Source organism: Centrocercus urophasianus, unplaced genomic scaffold (assembly GCF_019232065.1).
Source record: "Centrocercus urophasianus isolate 14NV4802_14NV808 unplaced genomic scaffold, USGS_Curo_1.0 seq_19, whole genome shotgun sequence".
In the NCBI taxonomy this organism is placed as follows: domain Eukaryota; kingdom Metazoa; phylum Chordata; class Aves; order Galliformes; family Phasianidae; genus Centrocercus; species Centrocercus urophasianus.
The window spans coordinates 9,692,910-9,711,243 of record NW_024884744.1 but is presented as its reverse complement, the minus strand read 5'-3'; the positions used below and the strand labels follow the sequence as shown (position 1 = coordinate 9,711,243).

The window sequence follows — 18,334 nt, the reverse complement described above, 5'->3', positions numbered from 1 at the left end:
TTTTCTGATGAACACCTGGCTCTTTTTTCACAAAGTCCCAAAGCTGCCATGTTAGAGCAGGGAATTGGATACTAAAGCATCACCTCATACCTCCTCTGTGCCCAACCAGGGACTTAGTGCTGCAGCTCCCAGGGACTAGCTCACCCCCACACTTCTCTGTGGCACTTCTCTGGCCTCCAGAGACTAATTCCTGAAGTTAGGTACTAGGGCAGAGGTTTTTGGTTTCCAAAACAGACAGCACACTACAGAGTGGCCAGAGGCTGTGGGTACACCAAGCAAGGGTGGGGTAATTTGGGGGGAAGCTTTCTGCCTACAGGGAGAGCAGGATGCGTGAGAGCAAGTCTGTGGTGTTCAGCTGGAGCAAAATTACCTGCAGATCATCAACTTGATAGCAGAATTTAGCACAGGGAGAGCCAGGCCTGGTGAGTCACCATGCTACCACTGCCAATCGCCAGGGCTGCTGATGGCTGCAATATCCCAAAGAACACGGAGTGGGGACTGGCAGAGAGACTGCCAGGTGAGTTATGGAGACAGGCACCCTCACCAACTGGCAGCAGCTACCTGTGTCTGCCTCATCGCAGCACCAGGCCCTGGGATGACAGAGAAGCAGTGCCTGAGACACGCCTGCTTTCACCACTCATTGCTAGCAAGGGCTGTGCTCTGCACATGGCATGGCCATTCTGCTCTCAGGAATGGGGTGAGGAGCAGCCCTTGTTCTGCCACGAGCTCCTGCTCTAGGGCACACACAAGGAGCTGAACTGGGCACAGTCCAGTATGGTGACAGCCAGTGAGCATCCTCCCTGAGCCTGTGGCTGAGCTTTTGGGCAACTCCAGGAAAAGGCTCTGAAAGAGCTAAAGCAGCGAAAACAAACAAAACAAGAAACAATCAATCTGGTCTTCAAGATCACCACGCCTTGGTAAGACAGGTGAAGATGCTCAGAAGGCTGGAGTACCTCTCCTATGAAGAAAAGTTGAGGGAGCTGTGCTTGTTTAGCCTGGAGATGAGAAGGCTCTGGGGAGACCTCACTGCAGCCCTCCAATACTTGAGGGGAGCTTACAAGCAGGAGGGGGATCGATTTTTTTACATAGTCTGATAATGATGGGACAAAGGAAAAAGGCTCTAAGCTAAAAGAAGGGAAATTCAGACTAGATATTAGGAAAAAGTTATTTACTCAGAGGGTGGAAAGGCCCTGGCATAGGCTGCCCAGGGAGCTATGGGTACTTCGGAGATGCTTAAGGCCAGGTTGGATGGGCTCTGAGCAGGCAGGGGGCAACCAGCCCATGGCAAGGGTTGGGGCTGAGTGGGCTTTTAGATCCCTTCCAACCCAAGCCATGCTATGATTCTACAATTCTAGGCTCTACTGTCGTCTGTTCAGTCTGTCCCTCAGCTGAACAAGCTCCAATAGTTGCTCCTAACTTCAGACCTGCTCATCTCAGCAGGTACGTGCTGCTATTTTGATAAGTGGTATCCTACTTCTCCATGCAGCTCTAAACAGAACTGGGATGGACTCCCAAACAACTAAACTCTCTCTATTAATCAGGAATCACATTGCACGGAGGGTGTGAAGAAACCCTTAGTACCAAAATGTTTTGACAATCAAACAAATATCCCCAAGTGATTGTAGGCATTGAGCACAGCTGATGCATAGGCACCCAAAGCAGCTTTGAAGAGCTTTGAACTGTCTAGCTATACAGTCACATAGCAGAGAGCTCAACAAATCCTTCCTGAAGAGGCAGGTGAACTCTTGGGCTATTGCTGCACGTGAAGCCAACTGTCCTGCCTGCACATCCAGCACTACCTTTGCCAGGTTGTCCAATGCTAGCTCCAGTCTGTGCAAACCAAAACAGTGGCATAGGCTAGTGCTGCTACCTGTACACTTTTAAGGAATTACATCTACCCTATATGGTACACTAGAGCCATTACCCCTTGCATACCATCTCACCATAGCTCCAGCAAGGGCTATAGAGTTCATGTTGTCTGGTTAAAATTACTGCAACTCCTGTTTAAGAATCAGTCACTTCCCCTACCTCACAATCAGGATCTTTGCTACATGAATGCAATCAGAGCCCAAATGCACCACCCACCCGTCACTGGGGTTCTCCCTTCCCTTTGCCCCAGGTGGAGGTGGGGACTGGATGTAATGAGGTGGTACTTGGTTTGCAGAGGCTTTAGATGTTGCAATTGGGAGCACAGGAGTGCAGCTGGCCTAAATTAAGTTAGACTGGGCTAACCAGAGGGATTTTTCTGGGTTTCTCCAGCACCACATTAACCACAAATCATGAAGTAGCAAGAAGACCTAAGAAAACGCTCACATCTGAAATGCTTTCTCCCAGAGCGATCCAAAAAAATAAAAAGTCCCATGAGGTCAAAACAGAAATGAAAAGTAATCGTTGGGGTCTGAGGTTCTACAACACACAGAGTATTGAAATGACTCACCCAGCCACAGTCAAGCTGCCAGATTTCATGTTTGCTCAGCCCCAATCTTTGGGTGTTTTTCAGCAACTGGAACTATGAATTGAACTGCTACACTAGAAAACAGTCAATGACAATGGAGGTGGGGTAATTTTACAAGGTAACTTTGACACACCAGTGTGAGAAGGTTTGTGATCAGATTTTGGTTTAAATTTGGAGACTAAAGTTCATCTCAGTTCTTATTTTGCTCAAATGGCCTATTCAGCTCGAGTACATACTTTGCATCCCTATTTCCCTATGCTGCACGATGGAATACGATGCCATGCACACTGCTTGTCATAGCTCAGATCCTGTCTTACATTTCTCTAATGCCTTGCATGCTGCAGAGTCTTGGAGTGTTTCACAAGCTGCTGCATACGTAGCCAGCATCAAACATGTAGCCACTTCTGGGGTGGAAGACAGCAATAACTGCATGCTCTGTGCTAGGAAGAGCAAGATTCTGTCCCGGAAGAGATACTTTTGCATAACATATTATTAACGTCAATCTCTGAACAACCCAGCAGGCTGCTAGCTACATGTTTAGCTACCTCTGAAGGACTGGAAATATGACTGTTGAGGTGTGAATTTGCAGTTCTAGGCTATCTATTTCTGCTCAACCTGTCAGCAGCTGTTTTCATCGCTTAGGTACAACATAGACCAGTAATAGATAAATGTCAATGTAGTTCACAACCTTCTGTGCCCTCTGAAAAGAGTAATGCTTTCTCAAAGGATGCCTTCAAGAGCAGAGCTAACATCAGTTGGAAAAGGAGTTCAATTGCTGAAGAAAGTCATCTTCTGCTTCTCACTGCCCAAACTCTTGGAGCTGCATCTGGTGAAAAAGACAGAAATGCGAGGAGCGCCATAAATAATGCAGTTTGGGAGGGAAAAGGCAGAGATGCAAGGAGGTTTAATTTGTAATTCGTGGTTTGGACTGTGGTTCTCAATGAACTACATTAGCTTCAGAGACTGGGGATTGCACAGCAGTAAGGGTGTAATGCAGTCTCTATTCTCCTTGGGTCTTCTGCAGCCCTCTCAGTGCTTTCACATCCCTCCCCTGGCTGAAGCCACGGCAGTGTAACAAGTCCACTGAACGCCACCAAGCAAGTTTTGTGTTTGGATATGGCATTTTCCCACTGAACAGACTCTAACTCACACTTTCAGTTCTACATCTGCATCAAATGCCAAGCTCTAGGCACACCACAGCTTCAGTAACACTTACCTGGAGCCATCCACCACAGCTTGCCTGCTCATCTCCAACCCCTCTCCCAACAGTCTGGTTGCCACAGGCATGTCCTGTTAGCCCAAGAGGCTCCAACACAGGTCCTGTTGAGGTACCCGCTAGTTACCTTGCAGTGCTTGGGATGGATGGTGCCTGTGAAAAGGCAGGTGACACTCAGTAAAGAGGAGTTTGACCAAGGAAATCCATAACCAGCTCCCAGTGCTGCTACCACCTCATTCCTTGGGTTATAGTTAACTTGCTGCCCTCTTTTTGACGGACCAAAAAATTCGTTATTCTTGGGGAAGGAGAAAGAGGAAATGAAATCCAATTCTCCTTGCCCTTACTCCTTTCTTAATGTCATCCTGGAATCAAAGAGAGGAATCCCCCTTTTTCCTAAACCCCAGAAGGCACAGAGGGAAGAGCAGCTCTCCTGGTCCCAGGCACTACCTAGCTAGCAGTCACAGACCTGTTTTCCATCTGCTCACCCAGCTGCTGCAGTTTGTGTCCTACTCAGCCCAAATCACAGCTGCTGGTGGAAGCAAACACCCAGGTTTGCAGAGCTGCACCCAGCTCTTTGCTTTCAGGAAACCACAGCCCTGGTTATGTGTTCTAACTGTAACATGTGTAAGTAACGCTATGTGTATTCACAGTGGGCAATCCAGAGCTGTTTTTGAGATGGCATTTGCATTTTGGTGGGGTAGCATGGGCCTGCTGGGCCCATCCCAGGGCAGACAGCATAAGGTAGAGCCACTACAGTTGTGCACCACCAGCACAGCAACGAGTTTTGATCAAGTGTGTTCAGCCAGTTACTGTGCAAAGTTTCCTAAAAATGCAGGAAATGATGTATTAATCAGCAGTGGTCAGCAGCAGAAGCCTGTTTTGCTGGGCAATGGCTACGTGACTGCTCTTTCCATTCCTCTCTAACCCTTTTTACACCAGCTTGCACTGTTGTAGGGATGAGAGGTCCTCTTCTAAGCCCGTGCACCAGCATACCCTTATAAGATGCTGTGGCTGGACAGGACTGAGGACTAAACTCCAGTGAAGCTTGCACTTGGATACTGACGCTTTCTGCTCCCCAACTGCATCTGTGACCCTCAGAGTGTTTTACTGCACTTTAAACATGAATATGTAGATCTGTGAGGCAGCAAAGCACTCGTGTTATATCTCACAGCCATGTTACTGCCTCGTCCATTTCTGCAGTCCTGATAAGCACTGATGTGACAGCCCTGGGGTAGCCCATACCTTCAGCCCTCCCTCTTCTCCCCAAACACGTGCAACTCCAGTGCTGGTTCAAGCCAGGATGTCTGTGCTGGCATCCAACAATGCCATTTCTTTCATTGCCCAGACCTGTTGTTTTCAAAGGAGCAAAGGGCCAAGGGATCTATTTGTTGATGGTGTGTATGTTGGTTACTACCAGGACTGGCAGTTTTAAGGATTTTCCACGTATCGCGTGTCCCTCCACGTTGCAGTGCACTGACCCAGACACAACACTGACAGCTGCAGGGTAAATAAATAAAAACAGAGTATTTTGATCTTGGAGGGGGAGGTGATTCGGAGGGGAGAGGGTGGGGGTGTCAGCCAGACAGAACAGGGTGACCACAGCTGTGATGGGAACAGATGCGGCACAGGGAGAGGGAGCGGGGAATAAAGTTCTGCAAATGTAAGCAATGCTGGAAAGTCTTGGAGAATGGCACGCATATTTGGGACAGGTGGGAAGTGTTTACATTGAAATAAGAAGGACAACAGCCTGAAAGAATGCTGGTCACATTACCTGTGACCCAAGTTGACCGCTTGCAGCTCCAGAACATCTCAGACCACCATTTCACTGGTACACCAGAGCCCGCTGAATGCACGTAGAGTCTGGTACATCCAGCATAAGTGGGCATCCAGTGCTCTACAGAACTCGTAGGTGTTTCGTCCCTCTCAAAAACAAGCTGACGTTGGCTCCAAGCCTACCTTTATCCCAGTCTAGCTTATAGCACATCTCTGTAGTACTGCTTTGTAATCATTCGACCTGGAGAGTATGAGGCAGTATCAAGACTATGCTCACCAGAGCCAGCAAGCCTGGCAGCGTGGTCTCCAGCACAGCTGGCACACAGCTGGCAGTGCCGGGGGACATCTGTCCAGCTGACCTCAAAGAACAGCCCTGCCACAGCGGGGCCCAAGCTTGGTTAGACTTGTTTGTTTGTGTGCAGCCTAGCAGAAGCTCTTTCCACTGACACTACTGACATTTAGTGAAACAACCTGAGTTGCACTGCTGCCAGGAGAAGCTCAGAGAGACTCCTGTGGGGCAGGTAATCTGCTGTCAGCCCTGGCCTCCTGAGGTCATCTTCAGGTACAAAGCAGTTGTTCTGTCTGGTCATTAGAGATAAGAAATTGTGTGGCTTCTTCTAGGGAATCTCTGCAATGCTTCAGTGAGTTGCCTTTGCTGTTTTAGAGAAAGGACTCATCACATCTAAGGACATGAACAAAATCCTACTTTTTTTCCTGGCACAGCTCATCCCTTTCCATAAAACATTAAGAGCTGCATTTTTCAGGAACCCTGGAGGCACCTGTGTCCCTATTTAAAATTAATGGAGGGCTGAGAATCCGTCTCCCTAAGGTGTCCCTGAAATCCCAGCTAAATGAGCCGAGCCCAGCCTAGAATGGGCATCTGCTGCAGCTCTGGTGTAGCTGCAGGATGGATGCCTCTGTCACACCTGCATTACCCAAGAGTGGTGAGGAGATGATGTGTCCAAGGTCATTTTATGCAGCAGTGAGGATCAGAAACCTCCTGAGTTTTGTGTCTACCTCTAAGCCTCTCTATTGCTCCTGGCTGATCCCTGCCTCCTGCGACTCACGGGAGAAGAAATTCTTCCAATGGCAGCTATTTCACCAGAGGATGCTCAAAGGCAGCTTGCAAGAAAGTCTGAGCATTTCTAATCAAGTTAAAGGAGAGCTTACAGACATAAAGTCATGTTGAGAGACATTCTCTGAATTTATTCACACCCTAGCCCCTCGATAAAAATAGCTTTATATGTTAAGTTTAGGACCAGAGAGAGCCCAGAGGATAGTGAGGGATTATCAGAAAAGGGCAGGAAGGCAGTCAGAAAGAACCTAGGGGACATCTTGTACAATTTCCACGAAGGGAATAATTAATTTGAAGTGTATACAGACAGCTCTGGGAGTGTCCACTGCAGAGATTTTCAAAGAGTTCTTTGCTGCTTTGGGCTCACTGTAAATCGAGTGTCCTAAAAAAAAATACTTCAGCTATGCATTTCATTTCAGTTATACAGTGCTTAAATGCCAAGGGATGAGTGAAAATGTTCTTATTAAAGAGCTGCAAGAGTTTAATAAGGTACACAGTCATTAGAAAGTTGTTGAGTCATGAAAATAGTCTCAATAATTTGAAATTAATGTTTAGTGTATGCTGTACCATAAAATGCTTAGATGTTGTGGCCATGGATACAAAAGAAAAACCTTAAGGCCATGACTACACAAGCAAGTTACCGCAAGGTGAGCGAGGGTGTAATTTCAGAGCACGCTACTTACATTAAGGTAAGTTCCCATTTGAAGGCTGTTGTCCTGGGACCAGGGCAGGCAGCTAAGCCTCTGCTGAACCCTGCACAGGTTGCCCTTGAAGGGCTGCTGGCTGAGGGCATGAATGCAGCTGGGTACTGCAGAACAGATAAAGCAAAGTAAAACTGAGCAGCAGCTGAGCCTTGAGTAACTGTGCTCTCTAGCACAGATGTACGAATTGATGGATTATGTGAAGGAGTCAGTGCAAGAGAAATAGGCACAGTCAAGAAGCCTAATGGCAAGGGCTAGAACCTGATATAGAGCTTCTACTTCACTGTAAGAATACAAACACTAATAAATGCTTGCGAGTAATAATCAGGACTGCAGCTCCTCAGTACCACTGGCTCTGTTGAAGAAGCAGGGAAAAATGACTACCAAGGGTTTTGCTGTCTCCTCTCTTTTCTGGAAAAACACAACTATTTGAGAAGTGAGCCTGCTTCTGCTGATCTGCCCTTTCTTTTCCATCTCTGGCTTCTGCCAAGCAAAATTCTGCTTATGATTTTAAAAAAGACCAGAATTTCTGGATGTAGTTTGTTGTGGAATGTGTTACTGATAAACCATTTAAAACCAGGACAACAAACCTCCTATCCCAGTTTAAGGATTCATCCTGGAGCTTGCCCCTGAGCCTGTCCAGTGCTGGGTGGAAAAATCACAGCCTTTCTAATCCCAGTGTCTAGGGGCATCCTGGAGATTTTCCTTTTCAATTCATCAATTCAATTAACTGCAGGACTGCATAACTTTTATTTCCTCCTCCCACTAGTTAGTTCAATGAAGGGAGCTGCAACCATCGTTCTTCTCCAAATTTTGCAAACTCTTCATATGTCCTACTGTGAAAAAAGGAGTGGATCTTCACCAAGAGAACCCAGTTACTGCACAGGTGAGCAGGAGGAAGTGTCTGAGGAAGCATCTGAGTTTTCCAAACAGATCTCCAGGAGCAGGTGGGCAATCCTGAACTTCAGACGGACTTTAGCAACCTTTGAGGAGTGAAAGAAAGAGACTACAAAGGCAGCCACAAGCCCAGTGAGTACAACTTTCACTGCATGTCACGCAGTTAGAACTTCATCAGATCACACTGCAGCTTCCTTTGGAGGGCTGTATTAGACCCAGCGATGACACCTAGTCATTCCACACATCCTTTTGTTACAGATCAAGGACTAATGATCCTATAACCCATGTTTGCTTACTTCCCTTTTGGGCTGGCCTGCAGATCAAGGCTATAGGAATCTCCATGAGCAATGTTCCAGATCCAAGGCAGAACTACAAATATAACCTGCTTATATCCTAAAAAAAACTCAAGCAGAACTAGGATGTCTTTGTAAAGCCTGGTTTATGCTACAAAAGCTTCCTAGGTGGGAAGAGAAGACAAATTGGAAAAGGTAGAAAAATTGTTTTTTCCCCACATTGATTGCTTTCCTTCCTAGTATTCCAGTGCCTTCCTCATAACAATATCTTTCAGACCAAGGGACGTAGGATGTGCTTTGAAGCCAAAACACCTTGTGTAGATGTTTTGGGGAATATACCACAGTGGGCACTGCTCAGCATCCCTTATACCCCATGTGGACACAGAGGACAGGTTGCAGATCCCAGTCAGCACACCACCTTAAATTACATAGAAATTAAGTTCATCCACTAGTTAAGAGTAACCTACATTTCTGCTCTTGCCCAGCTCTACAATGATGAAACATCATTCCAATGGAGTAAAAAATACTGCAAACATCCACAAGCCTGCTGTCTTGTTGACTGTAGGCATCTGTTTTCTTTAGGTACTCACAGTGTCTCAAGAGTTAAGCCACTTGGAAGAAGGGGATTTTAGTAGAATATCCGGAGTGGCAACCACTATCAGCAGTGTTGATCTGTCACATCTTTCCTGAAGTGTACATACCACGCTCCATCACACTGGCATGTCATGGCCTGCATTGTTACGAGATGTGCTGAAGCTGTAGCCAGTCACAGTTTGGCATCTTGGTGAACCTTCTGATCCAAGAAAATACGGGAAAGAAAGAAAAAAGGAAGTAATTTTCGAAATAATAATGTAAAAAAAAAAAAAACAAAAAAACAACCATTAAAAACTAAAAAAAAATAAAAAAAAACAACAAAACCCAACTCACCTCTAAAAAAAGCAGCCAAAACTAACCCCAAGAGTCATAATTATTAAGATGGACATTTTTCAATACAACTATAAAATAAATCTGTTTGTATTAAGATAGACCCTTGAATCCACACCACATAAAGGGTGCCAGACAGCCTAAAACCTAGAGCTATTCTTCATCATGTTTCTCTCCTATTCAAGCACATTCAAAGAAAAGAAAAAAACAAACAAAACACATTTGTTTTCCTGGTTCCTGTTTTCTGGTTCTGGCCAGAACCTGGCCCACAGCCAGGCTGTCCTGAAAACATCCTGTATCTGAGTCTGGAAATGCACCAGACTTGAGCTGGACCAGTCCTTGGAGTCTGTGCCACTGGGGAACACAGAGCCCACACCCCAAAGCCCAGCCCTCTGTGCAGACACCAGACTACAGACACCAGATGAGAGGGAAGGCTCTTGGCTCTATTGTTGTTGTTGAGCTTCTGGAAAGGAGCTGGGGAGAGGAAAAATATTCTGGAGAGAACGAAAAAAAGTCTCACAGGCATGGATGATCTCACTTGTCCACACACACACCCAGACGTACAAATATATATAATTAACTGGAAAATACTGTGTGGTATAAAGGTTTCTTCAGTTTGGGTACATCACACTTGGGCTAGTCAAGTTTGGTGCAATCATAACAAAGAGTTCTTCCCACACACCTCCTGCTAAGAGCCCTCCTACCACATCATAGCATTTAGTATGTATTTAACTCTGTTGATAGGTACCTCTATGCTTTTCATACACATAAAACTAGACATGTGATACAATTATTAAATACATATGTAATAGGCTATGCAGTCATCGATAGAACATACAGATTTTCAAGTGCACACGTGCTTTTATACAGGCAGCTTGTTGACTCTCAAACTACAGCAAGTATAGGTGTATAGAGGGCAGAAGGTAAAGTCACATCCAATTCAAACACTGTAAGACAATTTAAAGCTCCGTGTGTTTTTGTCTCTGCATGGGACACATGCGAAAGAACAGAGGGACAGCAATTCCAGTAGCCCATACTGTATGATTTTAGGGCTCCTTAAGCAGCCCCATGACAACTTGGGCAGAATTGCAAAAAGCAGCCTAATACGCAGCCAAAACTTGACAGTTGTATATAGAATCATAGAAATAGAAGTTGCACACATATCACAAAAAATCTTCTACATCTCTTTCCTCATTTGCTACCTTCTAAGGGACACAGCAAAGGAAATGCTTCTCAGAGCACAGCTCAGACCCTCACCAATACACCAAATCAGCAATGTCATTTCCATGCATTACCATGATGCCGTATGGCACAATGCACAGGCCCTGCCTCTATTCTGTTCCAAAGAAAGAGCTTTAATCTGGGCTTGTTTGTTTTAAGGGAAGTGCGGGGCTTCAGACATAAGCCTCTATTTGTTTTCATTTTATTTTGAAGGAAATGCTGTTAAGCAATCCCACATACTTTCTGCTCATCCTGTAGAGGAAGTTGCATCCTTAAATACAGCTGGTGGTGCACATTATTTCCACCCTGGATATGCATAGCTTCCATAGTGGGTATTCTCAGTTCTGACCAGGGCACACTGAGTCCTCAGGAACCGGTCTGATAGCAAAACCAAACACTTTTCTTGCAAAAAACAGTAGATCTCCTAAAATTTTGCAAAGGTCATGACTGGCTTAATACAAACAAAGGGGGGCAGGGAGGAAAGAGGAGCTGTGCTGCTTCTGCTGAGGTACCTCCATGGTACCTCATGGTTGCAGCATTAATAGAAATAGTTAACACTGTTCTTGCTAGAGCAGGAGCTGGTATGTTGTTTGTCTTGCACTGAAGAAGTAGGCCAGTGTTTCTCAACAGGAAGGCCTGTCTGGATCCCAGACAAAGAGGGCTCAGGAACACCAGCCCTCAAATAACCTAAGCACTCGCTCATCCCGACCCTTTACACAGCGAAGAAAACTCACCACCACAGCTGCACAACTGCATCCAGCCTCCCCACAAAACAGTTAACTTGATCCCTGAGCAGAGATACTAACGAGAGAAGCCAAGAATGGTTATTTTTTAGGTAACCAGAATGCCCTAAACTTTACTGGCCTTATGTGACTTTTAGCTTCTTGTTCCAAGTGCCGAGCTACTGAAAAGCTTGTCTGTTTTTTAAGACTCCAGGTCATTCCTTTCTCTGTGTCCAAGCTGTTCTTCCAATATCTTTTTAAATTGGCTGCTTGTTTCCAGTGAGTAGACTCCGAACGGCAGGAAAAACTCTGTAAGAGAGATTGTCTTCTTGCATATAAATCTTACTTTGAAAGAAGCTGGTATTTTTGGAATTCAAGGGTCGGGTTCTTTCCCTGTAATATTTTTTGCTCTGCCACTTACAGGAACCCCGCGTCTCTAAGAGGAAGATGCTTTCTCAAGTCCAACCTGAAACAAGGGCCACGAGATAAACATCTCCTTTTCCTCAGCAGATTTTCTCAATTAAGGAAGCATTCCCTTTTAGTCTGCTCAAGGCTTTCTTCATTTGTCTACATCCAGGTGTGCAGGTTTCTGGGAGGGAATTTGTCATCCTCCTAAATACAGCACAGCATGGGAATTTTTGTTTGACATGCCTAGCTTTTGATATCCCATGTTTCCCCTATTTGTGTATTAGGATCAATGGTAAGTCATGGTATAGACAACTCAGAGACGCTTTGAGGTTCAGTTACACATTGTAAGAGCCTTGACCAAAAGCATTATTTACTGCCAGTTGCTCCCAACAACAACACATGTAAACTTGTAAGAATGAGTTACGAGTGTCAAAGGAAGAAAAGCTCTGCCCTTGAGGCTTATGTTTTATAAAAACCTGATGGTCAAAAAAAGCACAACACAGTCAGACTGAAAAGCAGCCCAGAAAAGGGTCTGTTTAACATCATGAGTTTCAGCTGTACACATCCATACTCACTAAAGCCAGCTCCTCAACCTCGATGCCTTCCTGCATCCACCCCTAGGTATATATTCCACTTATAGTAGAGCCTCTGTCATTGGGGAACAGCATAGCACAGTAGAACATCTAGCAGTCCCCTGGCCACATGTTTACATGTCACTTAAAAATCCCATTCTGTGACAGAAGCCTGGTGCTGTGGGCTTTTCTTTGCCATGGGACCCAGCATGCTCCCAACATAAGCTGTGGCACGGTTTCATGCTTAGGCAAAGGAGATTTGGGGACTGTGTGTGCCATGGATGGCAGCTCTCTGTATACTGAGTTTGACATCCTATAAAAAAGAAAGTGCTTTCCTGCCCTGCACCTGGGTGGTTGCACCTCCTAGGTGTCCCCCAGCCACACTGGTAAGTTCATTATAAGGCAAAGAGAGATGTATAGAATCATAGAACCATAGAATCACCAAGGTTGGAAAAGACCTAAAAGATCATCCAGTCCAACCGTTCACCTATTACCAATAGCTCCCACTAAACCATGTCCCTCAACACAACATCCAGCCTTTCCTTGAACACCCCCAGGGTCGGTGACTCCACCACCTCCCTGGGCATCCATTGCAGTGCCTGACCACCCTTTCTGAAAAGTAATACTTCCTAATGTCCTAATGTATAAAAATTGAAGATGGGTCACTGGCTAATGGCTTTCTTTTCCTTTCTCATCCACACAGACAGCAGCAAACTCTAAGCTGAGAAGGACAGAACAAAGCAGCTTTCTCATCTGTTCATGCTTACATAGCCATATTTAACACCAAATAAGGGACAAGGCCCAGTCTGCCTTGCAGTGCAGATATCTCCCACTCTGGGCTCACAACATTGCTGATGGAAAAAACAGTTTTAGGGGGCGATTAGCAAGGCTTGTTTAGGCTGTCAGCTTAAGGTGACTCCGTCCTTAGACACATCTCTTGCTCTCTGCTTGCTAGAAAGGTTATCTAGACAACTCAGGTGTGCCATGTCCACATTTGGAGGGGATGAATCCCATCTGACACCACCCATCTGTAGGGCAGCACACCACAAAAAGGGAAGGGAGGTCTTAGCCCCCATGGAGAGTTGGGGGCTGGCTGACTTTCAGTCACTGCTGGCTGACTTTCAGTCACTGCTGGCTGACTTTCACAGTCAGCTGTGTGCTGCACAGGGAAAACTGTGCCCAAACCTCAACCAGCTCCTAGTGTTTCAGTAACTGCTGCTCTGCTTTTGGAGCTCTGCAGAGACAGCCAGGAGCCAAGCAGCTCTGACAATGCTCACTATTAACCCACCTGATGGATGGGCTTTTCCAAGCAACCCCAGCATCTGGATGCAAACACGAATACCGCCCTCACTGCTGCGTGGTCTCCAGGACAACTTCTACCAGTGTGTACACAACAGGACAGTCAGGTAGCTGCCTGTGTGCCACTGAACAGCATCACAACCTTATTATTCCTGGCATCAGGCTCATAGAGATGAATAAGGCTGATATGGAACTATGACACCACCTTGTTATAATGTGCCTGTCTCCAGTGTCAATCTCAAAGCCAATTACATTTCTACTACATACATTCACACACAAACACAATACTTTCACAATACTGCTCAGTAGTACCAGCACTGCTCACCTACAGAAGTTATGAAAGCCTCAAATCTGTATCTAACACAGCATAAGACATCAACATTTCTCTTTTATATGTATAGTTTGTTTATTTTCATTGCTCAGGGTCCAATCATAGCCATATGCAGCAAAGGTCCACAATCATCATGTTTGTCTTTTGGGAGTGGGCTGAAATAGCTTGGGACTGAATAATGGCAGAGTGAATCATTTTCATTCAAATATCTAAATGCAAACATAAATTTGGAGTCCGGTCTTGCTTCCATTTGCAGACAACTTATTGAGCAGAAAGGGCCAACAGTAATTCTGGAGATATCTCGACAGAGAGAACAAGTGAGGTCTGCAGGATCTTCCAGACAAGTTGTCCCAAACACAAGGACTTCAAAGAGAGGATCTAATGAAAGAGATTTATTGCCTCATGCAATGGTCATTCACTTTAAAACTCCACTGTCTATGAATGAATTTTACCAAATGCATGACTGGTGGTGGTGTCTGATGACCTCTAGGACTTCAGTTTTCTAACACTTAAGAAACACTGTTAAACAAAACTTTTTTTTTTTTTTTACACTTACCACACAGTATTAAGGTTTAAATTCCTGTCATTTATTTGGTAATGATGATGATGATGATGAATTTAAGAACTTTTCAATCACTATAAGCCTTTCCAGAGACATGCCCAAAATACAGACCTGGAGATCAAGGGACAATGAATACTATGACAAGTAGATAGAAAGGGATTTGTGCAGAAATATCTGCATGTGAGTGTGCAAGGGGAAGAGACAAAGATGAACTAATCCCTTTCCTGGAGGCTATATCTTTGCTGTTTCAGACTGGCACGTGTCTCCTTTGTTTTCAATAATAGGGGCAATTATATCAGAAATATTCAACTGTAAATCCATCGTGCAATTAAGGGAATTCAAACTGCTCAGAACTAAGGGAACATTTAAAGATGGATTATGGTCAGAGATTCTGAAAATCACACCATGTTTTCCATCACTCGACTCAAAAGCTCAGGCAGCTTACTGTTTTCCCCAGAGACCCGTCTTCCCACCACAAGATAACAGAACCACACGCTGATTCCAGTGAAAATCGCTACTGCACTGTGGTGGATGAAAAGAGCCTTCAAAGAGGGATTTTTGGTTTGAGTTTCCTTTAAATTTTTTGACCCTTCTTATCACTAAACAAAAGCTTGTGGTCTTTCTTAGATTGTCTATAATTAAGTTCTTATAAAACCAAAGGCCTGGATAAAGGTAGTCTTATGCAACTTGGATGAAGTATTTTTCCCACTGTAATTATTATTGAAGAAATCTATCATTATATTTTATAGAGAAGTCTAAAATGCATGGCACTTAGTTAAAAAGCACAGATGATCTTCTGTAGCTCCAAATCATCCCACGCTCTACTGCCTATCTTTGAAGGCACAGACAAAAATAAGGAGTACTGAAAGAGATCACAGGATCACACAAGTGAGGCTCACCTACTGTGGGCACTGAAGTAGGGAGTGCCCAGGCTTACCTTACGTTTTGTCTGCATGAAAGCCTCTCTAGTTCAGTGATGGAGCAATGGTGATGGTGAAAGTGTGGGTCCCACATGCGGGGTCTGCTATCCTTTGTGCTGCTTCTCTCTGTTGGTGGCTGCCAGCTTGGCTTGAGCCCAAGGCATCGATCCTTCCTTAGGAAGGGTGAACCTGGACTTTCTGCTGCTGGGCTGGTGCGCAGCTGTGCACAGCTGGCCAGTGCTGCCAGGCCAAGGGAGTGGAATGTCCTGTTTCCTCCTCCAGAAAGGGAATACCATTTCACCACGTGCTTGTAGTAAAGGAAGGAGAGATTGGTTTGAGCACAGCCTCAGACTTCACCTGCAAAACTGAAGCAGAGCTCAGGAACTAGAGATTGCTGTGACTCCGATAGGTCTATCTGGTACTTCATGAACAGGTGAGCTGAATCTGACATGAAGAGCAGAAACAAAAGTCATTTGTGGCTTCCTTCCCTTTCTTCTCAACATGAACAGAGAATGATTTTTTGGGTGATCTTTGGGTAAGGAATGCCATTACTTACGCCGCAGTCACTTGGGTAATATTTCTTACCGATAGCCTTTTGCAGGGCAAGCTCAGGCAAGGAAGACCAAATCTTTCCTTCGGGGCACCCATTGACTGCATATAGCTGCAGAAATGCCAACAACAAAAAAAAAAAATCAAATGAAAAATGGAACATGAGTGTACAGGGCTTGACTCAGAAACCATAATGTTTGGGGGAGGGTTTTTGTTCTTCATTTTACTTTGGGGTGTACTTAGGACACACTCTACATAAGTGCAAGGGCTAAAAGCACTTTTTGATTTTTGTTTTTTATTTTTAACAAAAATTAGATTTCTTACATAATAGCATAATAGTTATTTTCTTTTCCAAAAGCATAACATTGCAAAATTCACGATAAAATTATGAGAATTGGCTACATAGTAAATACTGATCCCACTTCTACGTGCAGCACTGCACAAATGTTGAGTTGATTAAAAACTAGACAACTTTCTTCCACTCACCACATTTGGATTGTTATACAAACCAAAAATCTTCATGTTCTGAGTATCACCCAGTCTTACTTGAAGCCTTTTGGCTAGCCAGGGTTTGTTTCTTTGCTGGAATGAATGGGGCAAGTACTCCACCCATCCTTTTAAATAGACTTAAGCTGTATCATTTAAGTTACTTGGAACAGGATGCAGGGACCATCAGTAAAGGATTAACTGTAACAAAATCTTTGTGAGGTTAAAAACTGGACAAGCTGGCCCTTCAAACTTAGTGATGGGCTATTTGCCTGCAGCAAACCAACCTTCCGAAAAACAACCTAATTACATGTGTCTGGCTTAAAGGTGGTGTGTGTGAGTTTCTGTTGTCTCTGGAAGATGCCCCACTGGAAATGCACCTACAAAGCTGTTAAGAAGTCACCAGCTCAGATGGAGTGGACAAGTGGACTACAGACTAGGATTTAATTAGTGAGAGGCGTGAAAAGCCAGCAATCCAGCCCAGCATTCCCTGGATTTCATCTCTGGCACAAGAAGGGGTTGCATGTTCCCCGCTTGTGGCTTCTATTTTAGCCTGTATTCATTGCTGAGATGCTTTAACACAGCTGTGCTGGTTCATTAACTGCTCAGCATGTCACTCAGCCCAAGCAAATGGCTTTGGGGTAGTATTTTCCAAGCTCTCGAAGGGTAGACCTCTGTGAGGAAAAGAAGGTGTTGGTATAGGAGATATTTGATAATCTCACGAGATACTGAGAAGACGACTCAAGCAAAAGCAAGGCAGCTTCTCACAGTAAAAAGGCTGGTGCTTGACTGGACATTTCAGCAATAATCCTCTGCCACTCAGACCCTACTGAGACACCAATGAACCAAGAATTCTCTTTGAGTTACAGCTAACACCTTCAGGAAAGAGCTCACAGCTCCTGCAACTTTCCTTATAGGCCCAGAAGAACACACTTCGTTGACATGCAGCAGCCACCAAGAATGAGAGAAACAGATTTCCTCTTCCGCTCACTGCATCCTGTTCTCAGGCAAGAACTACGCACAGAATTATAGCACGCTCAAGCCTTGCCCTTGAATGCTTCAGTGAGGAAGGTGCCCTGCCCTAGCTGTGTCAGAGATGTGCTGAGCCGTGCAGCTGCTAGTTGGGCATTGTTTCCAAAGAAACAGGGTCCATACCGTGCTGAAAGTGACTCATGCTGAGATCATCCTGCTCAGGAAGAGACAGGAAAGGTCCCACCTCTTCCTCTGGGGAGGGCCCATGGCATGGATGAACAAAGCAGGTGCTGCAAACAGGAAGGTTCGGGGCTTCCCAGTGCCTTGCCCCTAGGATCCCTGTTTCCTGCATGGCAGAGGGAGACAGGCCATAGAGAACATTTTGTCTGCCAACGCACACTGTGGCATCCATCACAGTGACAGCCATTGGCCATAAGCAGTCTGGGACAGGCATCCCTGGCACGTGGCCCCAGCATGCTGGCATGCCTCTGCTTCTCACCCTTGCCCTGCTGTAACCACTGTGTTACTCTACTATGGCTCAGTCTCCCTGCTCCTGCCTCACCTTGTACATTAATCCAGCCCCTTGTAACTGCTCACTTCATCCTTCACGCAGGTAGCGTATGGAAGACCACTGTAAGTCCAGGTGGTGTAAGGGACCCAGTTTTAAATGGAAGAGATTAGGAAACCCACATGGCACTGTGGAAAGCAGAGTCTTCATGACTATTATCACGCTGGTACTGACCCTATCTGAATAACTAGAGACAACAAGGTCTCTGTAATGCTATTTCCTCATCCATCCTGATCTGCTCATCATTGGGCTGTTCCAGTCTTTGACCAGAGCTGTACCAGCTCTTCCCAAATAGGTTCTCCCTAGTAGTTGCCTCCTGTGCACGTGCACTCACACGTCAGCAGTACATAAGCTGCTTACGCCTGCTCTTCCAAGTAGTCATTGCTGCTC

General features: G+C 45.3%; 1 long non-coding RNA gene across 1 annotated transcript; it reads right to left on the bottom strand.

Annotated features, from left to right (window-relative positions):
* Positions 1–3,729: 3,729 nt before the first annotated feature.
* Positions 3,730–15,506, bottom strand: LOC122161583. Its single transcript, XR_006169218.1, has 3 exons — positions 15,387–15,506; positions 9,001–9,203; positions 3,730–3,824 (listed from the first exon to the last, which is right to left on the bottom strand). It is a non-coding gene; the product is annotated as an uncharacterized LOC122161583 (long non-coding RNA).
* Positions 15,507–18,334: the final 2,828 nt, after the last annotated feature.